We start from the raw sequence: 7667 nt of genomic DNA, 5'->3' as shown, positions 1-7667 counted from the left end.
GTTTATATAGGGGCTTATACCACGGTGATGGGTATTTACATTACCAAAGTGGATCATGGGTAGTATACCAATGGGTCTGTATGGATTTTCATGCCACAATTTGACGTAACCCTCTGGTTCAGGCCCACTCATCACCCCTCAGACCATACCCATGGTGCACCCATCACCCCTTATACTGAACCCACGGTCCACAAAGACAGTCAGTCTGCCTCTCCCTACCAACAGAGGGCAGCGATCAGAGAGAGAGAGAGGGGGGGGGGGGGAAAGAACCCTGCCCACTCAACACATTTAACAACCCCATGCCATCAGACAACCCCATACTAAGACATGTCTGCACCTGGGACACAGACAGCTGGTTCAGGGTGGCAAAGCAGGTGCGGATTCCAGTCACCCTCTTCATCCTCCCCCCAAGGTCCACCAGGTGAATGTAGTGGGTTCCATAAGTGTCAATGAACTGCTGGTACGGGTCACTGCTGTTGGACGTGTACTCCTTTGGGAGAGAAGCTATGTTGAACTCCTTTGGGAGAGAAGCCATGTTGAACTCCTTTGGGATCTAGGATGGAAAAGAAAGAGGGTACTGTGAAGGTGGGTGGTGTTGACATGGTACTGTGAAGGTGGGTGGTGTAGACATGGTACTGTGAGGGTAGGTGGTGTTGACAGGTTAATGTGAGGGTAGGTGGTGTTGACAGGGTACTGTGAGGGTAGGTGGTGTTGACAGGTTAATGTGAGGGTGGGTGGTGTTGACAGGTTAATGTGAGGGTGGGTGGTGTAGACAGGTTAATGTGAGGGTGGGTGGTGTTGACAGGTTAATGTGAGGGTAGGGGGTGTTGACAGGGTACTGTGAGGGTAGGTGGTGTTGACAGGTTAATGTGAGGGTGGGTGGTGATGACAGGTTAATGTGAGGGTGGGTGGTGTAGACAGGTTAATGTGAGGGTGGGTGGTGTTGACATGGTACTGTGAGGGTGGGTGGTGTAGACAGGTTAATGTGAGGGTGGGTGGTGTAGACAGGTTAATGTGAGGGTGGGTGGTGTTGACATGGTACTGTGAGGGTGGGTGGTGTTGACATGGTACTGTGAGGGTGGGTGGTGTAGACATGGTACTGTGAGGGTGGGTGGTGTTGACATGGTACTGTGAGGGTGGGTGGTGTTGACAGATTAATGTGAGGGTGGGTGGTGTTGACAGGTTAATGTGAGGGTGGGTGTTGTTGACAGGTTAATGTGAGGGTGGGTGGTGTTGACATGGTACTGTGAGGGTGGGTGGTGTAGACAGGTTAATGTGAGGGTGGGTGGTGTAGACAGGTTAATGTGAGGGTGGGTGGTGTTGACATGGTACTGTGAGGGTGGGTGGTGTTGACATGGTACTGTGAGGGTGGGTGGTGTAGACATGGTACTGTGAGGGTGGGTGGTGTTGACATGGTACTGTGAGGGTGGGTGGTGTTGACAGATTAATGTGAGGGTGGGTGGTGTTGACAGGTTAATGTGAGGGTGGGTGTTGTTGACAGGTTAATGTGAGGGTGGGTGGTGTTGACATGGTACTGTGAGGGTGGGTGGTGTTGACATGGTACTGTGAGGGTAGGTGGTGTTGACAGGTTAATGTGAGGGTGGTTGGTGTTGGCATGGTACTGTGAGGGTAGGTGGTGTTGACAGGTTAATGTGAGGGTGGTTGGTGTTGGCATGGTACTGTGGGGGTGGGTGGTGTTGACATGGTACTGTGAGGGTAGATGGTGTTGACAGGGTACTGTGAGGGTGGGTGGTGTTGGCATGGTCCTGTGAGGGTGGGTGGTGTTGACGGTACTGTGAGGGTAGATGGTGTTGACAGGGTACTGTGAGGGTGGATGGTGTTGACAGGGTACTGTGAGGGTAGGTGGTGTTGACAGGTTAATGTGACGGTAGGTGGTGTTGACAGGTTAATGTGAATGTGGGTGGTGTTGACAGGGTTTGTTGTTTTTGTTAGCTATGAAGAAATGTGAATTATATTGCACTGGTAGGCCTCGTCGTGTAATGTGAATTATATTGCACTGGTAGGCCTCGTCGTGTACTGTGAATTATATTGCACTGGTAGGCCTCGTCGTGTAATGTGAATTATATTGCACTGGTAGGCCTCGTCATGTACTGTGAATTTACATTCCATTCTTAAATAATCTTGTCATGCAGTTTATGTGCATGAGTTACACTGTTCACAAACTGATCATTCAGACATGACCTGACCTGTAGTTAGAGCAGGCAAACTGGTGGAAGGTGAACGAGGACTTGTCTGTCTTGAAGTACGAGGATGCAGCACTTTGGTGACCTACATCCTTCAGGTTGAGCCCCACCTTCCAGTCATTCTGTATTATAGAGGTGGAGCTCTGTACATGAGAGCGGACAGGTGTAAATGAGGACCAGTGAATGTCCTTCCTACAGTTGTTTTGGGATTGCCAGGCCACCATGTAGAGAGGGAGTTTCTGCAGCTGACTTCCCATAAATGGCTTATTACATACAGTGCATGAGTTGGTAGTTGGGCTCCCGAGTGGCGCAGCGGTCTAAGGCACTGCATCTCAGTGCTAGAGGCATCATTACAGACCCCGGTTTGATTCCAGGCTGTATCATACCGGCCGTGATAGGGCGGCGCACAATTGGCCCAGCGTCGTACTGGTTAGGGTTTGCTAGGCCGTCAATGTAAATAAGAATTTGTTCTTAACTGACTTGCCTAGTTAAATAAAGGTTAATAAGTAGTTATAAACATCAAGCACATAGGCCCCTTTGCTCTGCAGTGTCACCACATCATAGCCCTTCCGAGCTAGTTTGTAGCCCGGCTTAAAGAGAAGAGAATGACATTATTTTGAGGTCCCTGGGTGACAGGTGAACACTCCATCCAGATGAGAGAGAGCCAAGAGACCCAGGAACACCAGGGGAGAGAGGAGGTTTGATGCCGTTATTATTGTCACTCCTGATTGGTCAATCTAGAAGAGATGATGTAATAACTAAGGTGATGGATTCTGTGTAGAAATGGTACAAAGAATTTTGTTGGAAAAGTACTGAAACTGTAAAATTAGAACAAATGTGAATATGTACAGTCTTGAAAATGTCAGTTTGTTTCGTAGTCGACACACTAACTTTAGTTCAAAATGTATTTCGTTTTATAAAACAGGTTGTTTGGATCCTGGATGCTGATAGGACGAGCAGCGTTCCAACCCGTGCTGTATTCGCTGTCACAGACACACCTATGACTTGCAACAGCTCCATCTGAAATGTATCACTTCGCCTCGATATGAATACCATGTTCATGTTCCTATCCGAAAAATCAAATCAAATGTATTTATATAGCCCTTCTTAGATCACCTGATATTTCAAAGTGCTGTACAGAAACCTAGCCTAAAACCCCAAACAGCAAGCAATGCAGGTGTTGAAGCGCGTTGACTCGGAAAAACTCCCTAGAAAGGCCAAAAACATAATCTCTTTTATTTATCTCAACTTGCACATTAGTTTCCCTTGCTTCCAGCCTAGCATTTAGTTTGGTACAGCGGGCTAATATAAGCCTAGCATTTAGTTTGGTACAGCGGGGTTAATATAAGCCTAGCATTTAGTTTGGTACAGCGGGGTTAATATAAGCCTAGCATTTAGTTTGGTACAACGTGCTAATATAAGCCTAGCATTTAGTTTGGTACAGCGGGGTTAATATAAGCCTAGCATTTAGTTTGGTACAACGGGCTAATATAAGCCTAGCATTTAGTTTGGTACAGCGGGGTTAATATAAGCCTAGCATTTAGTTTGGTACAATGGGATAATATAAGCCTAGCATTTAGTTTGGTACAGCAGGGATTAATATAAGCCTAGCATTTAGTTTGGTACAGCGGGGGTTAATATAAGCCTAGCATTTACTTTGGTACAGTGGTGTTAATATAAGCCTAGCATTTAGTTTGGTACTGCGGGGGTTAATATAAGCCTAGCATTTACTTTGGTACAGCGGGATTAATATAAGCCTAGCATTTACTTTGGTACAGTGGTGTTAATATATGCCTAGCTGTCTGCTTGTCCGACATCGATCTCTGTAGTATCATACCACCAAAACCCCTGAAATTTCCATCCCTAACTATAACATTTTCCACCAAGATAGAACTGCCAAAGGGAGTGGAGTTGCAATCTACTGCAGAGACAGCCTGCAGAGTTCTGTCATGCTATCCAGGTCTGTGCCCAAACAGTTCAAGCTTCTACTTTTAAATATCCACCATTCCAGAAATAAGTCTCTCACTGTTGTTGCATGTTACAGAACCCCCTCAGCCCCCAGCTGTGCCCTGGACACCATATGTGAATCAATTGCCCCCCATTTATCTTCAGAGTTTGTACTGTTAGGTGACCTAAACTGGGATATGCTTAACACCCTGGCCATCCTACAATCTAAGCTAGATGGCCTCAATCTCACCCAAATTATCATGGAACCTACCAGGTACAACCCCAAATCTGTAAACTCGGGCATCCTCATAGATATCATCCTGACCAACCTATCCTCTAAATATACCTCTGCTGTCTTCAACCAGGATCTCAGCGATCACTGCCTCATTGCCTGCGTCCGTAATGGGTCTGCGGTCCAATGACCACCCCTCATCACAGTTTAACGCTCTCTAAAACACTTCAGCGAGCAGGCCTTTCTAATCGACCTGGCCCAGGTATCCTGGAAAGATATTGACCTCATTCCGTCAGTAGAAGATGCCTGGTTATTCTTTAAAAGTGCTTTCCTCACCATCTTAAATAAGCATGCCCCATTCAAAAAATGTAGAACCAGGAACAGATATAGCCCTAGGTTCACTCCAGACCTGACTGCCCTTGACCAGCACTATAACACCCTGTGGCGTACTACATTAGCATCGAATAGCCCCCGCGATATGCAATTTTTCAGGGAAGTTAGGAACCCATATACACAGGCAGTTAGGAAAGCAAAGGCTAGCTTTTTCAAACAGAAATTTGCCTCCTGTAGCACAAACTCCAAAAAGATCTGGGACACTGTAAAGTCCATGGAGAATAAGAGCACCTCCTCCTCAGAATAAGAGCACCCACCTCCTCACTGCACTGAGGCTAGGAAACACTGTCACCACCGATAAATCTACGATTGTTGAGAATTTCAATAATCATTTTTCTACGGCTGGCCTTGCTTTCCACCTGGCTACCCCTACCCTGGTCAACAGCTCTGCACCCTCCACAGCAACTTGCCCAAGCCTCCCCCACTTCTCCTTCACCCAAATCCAGATAGCTGATGTTCTGAAAGAGCTGCACAATCTGGACCCCTACAAATCAGCTGGGCTAGACAATCTGGACCCTCTCTTTCTAAAATTATCCGCCGCAATTGTTGCAACCCCTATTATTAGCCTGTTCAACCTCTCTTTCGTATTGTCTGATATCCCCAAAGATTGGAAAGCTGCTGTGGTCATCCCCCTATTCAAAGGGGAGACACTCTAGACGCAAACTGTTACAGACCTACAAAAAGATCACCGACCATTTCGAATCCCACCATACCTTCTCCACTATAAAATCTGGTTTCCGAGCTGGTCATGGGTGCACCTCAGCCACGCTCAAGGTCCTAAATTATATCATAACCGCCATCAACAAAAGACAATACTGTGCAGCCGTATCCATCGACCTGGCCTCAACGGCCTTGGTTTCTCAAATGACTGCCTCGCCTGGTTCACCAACTACTACTCAGATAGAGTTCAGTGTGTCAAATGGGAGGGCCTGTTATCTGGACCTCTGGCCGTCTCTATGGGGGTGCCACAGGGTTCAATTCTCGGGCCGACTCTTTTCTCTGTATACATCAATGATGTCTCTCTTGCGGCTGTTGATTCTCTGATCCACCTCTACGCAGATGACACCATTCTGTATACTTCTGGCCCTTCTTTGGACACTGTTAACTAACCTGCAGACGAGCTTCAATGCCATACAACTCTCCTTCTGTGGCCACCAACTGCTCTTAAATGCAAGTAAAACTAAATGCATGCTCTTCAACCGATCGCTGCCCGCATCTGTCCACTACTAGCATCACTACTCTGGATGGTTCTGACTTAGAATATGTGGACAACTACAAATACCTAGGTGTCTGGTTAGACTGTTAACTCTCCTTCCAGACTCATATTAAGCATCTCCAATCCAAACTTAAATCTAGAATTGGCTTCCTATTTTGCAACAAAGCATCCATCCCTCATGCTGCCAAACATACCCTCGTAAAACTGACTATCCTACCAATCCTTGACTGCGGTGATGTCATTTACAAAACAGCCTCCAACACTCTACTCAGCTAATTGGATGCAGTCTATCACAGTGCCATCCGTTTCATCACCACAGCCCCATATACTACCCACCACGACGACCTGTATGCTCTCGTTGGCTGGCCCTCGTTTCATATTCGTCGCCAAACCCACTGGCTCCAGGTCATCTATAAGCCCTTGCTAGCTAAAGCCCCGCCTTATCTCAGCTCACTGGTCACCATAGCAGCACCCACTGTAGCTCCAGAAGGTATATTTCACTGGTCACCCCCAAAGCCAATTCCTGCTTTGGCTGTGTGTAGAATGGAGCATAAAGGAAATTAGCTCTACTAATAAATTACTACTAGATTATAGTGATAAGGAAAACAGCATACATATTTGGCTTGTGTATTCATTTGCCTATAACTAATCATAATTCCATTAGTTTTACATAAAAAAGAGAATACTTCAAAATGAGAAGATGGAAAAGACGACTGGGTGGACATAAAGTGGAAAGGAGGGGAAGTAACTCCCACCATGCAGCAGGACACCTTCAGCTGTGGGGTCTTTGTAATGCAGGCTTGATAGATATATTTTCAATAATGAATGGTTAGCTGTTATGTGACAATTAGGTCAAAAACTCTATTGGATTTTTTTTGGTATAGATGGCCAAGGAAGTTACACAGAACTTCCCCAACATCCCCTCCCAAATTGATATGGAACCTTCAAAAACACATGGAGCAACTGCGAAAAGAAATGTCTGAGGATATACTAAAAATGTCTGGTATGTAATGACTTTGAATTCAAAGTAAATGTAAAGTCTTTATTTTTATGTACTTGTGTGGGACAGCCATATGTTCAGTTCATGCCTATAATTTCAGAGTTCAAACAAAGCCAACAACTGCTTCATGTGTGCCACTGATGAAGAACCTGGATGTGGCCCAGACTGACTGGGTTAGTAACTTTATTTATCATGTGTATAATCTTTTGACAACAGTGACGGCATGTAAGACAATTTATGATACAACACAATGGATGGCTAATTCGTCATTCGTCATACTGCATTGATATCTGATTTTATTTATAACGTGTTACGCTTTGTTTTGTTTTGATTGAATGTGTTGCATGCCAACGGTGGTTCCGTGTGCTGTGCCTAGGAATGAAGACACCAGAGTTCAACAGAGTAAAGAACACAAACTGGAAGTGCAGTGTTGTTGAAAATGTATGCTATACCCCATCCACAGTGAAGAGGCTCTGACATGTACATCAACCAGGGACAAAGAGAAAGTTAACACTGTAAAATGTTTCATACTTAAATGAAGTTCAGTTTCTGTTGACATGTTGGAAATTATTAAAGGTCTACAATTTGTTTAATTTGTCAATATGACATTTTTATTCATTGATTTACTGGCCACCATGACTGTGGTTAGATGATCAGAATATGTATTGACCAGTA

At 45.4% G+C, this 7667-nt stretch overlaps 1 long non-coding RNA gene across 1 annotated transcript in view; it reads left to right on the top strand.

Moving 5' to 3' along the window:
* The window catches only part of LOC124045164, a 9659-nt gene extending 1992 nt beyond the window's left edge, over positions 1 to 7667 (top strand). The window contains exons 2-4 of the long non-coding RNA XR_006840799.1: positions 6877 to 6995; positions 7093 to 7165; positions 7369 to 7667. This is a non-coding gene — a long non-coding RNA (uncharacterized LOC124045164). The remainder of the gene's footprint in view (positions 1 to 6876; positions 6996 to 7092; positions 7166 to 7368) is intronic.

This window comes from Oncorhynchus gorbuscha, linkage group LG10 (assembly GCF_021184085.1).
Source record: "Oncorhynchus gorbuscha isolate QuinsamMale2020 ecotype Even-year linkage group LG10, OgorEven_v1.0, whole genome shotgun sequence".
NCBI lineage: Eukaryota > Metazoa > Chordata > Actinopteri > Salmoniformes > Salmonidae > Oncorhynchus > Oncorhynchus gorbuscha.
The sequence above is the reverse complement of the archived record's forward strand: the minus strand, read 5'-3'. Positions and strand labels throughout refer to the sequence as shown.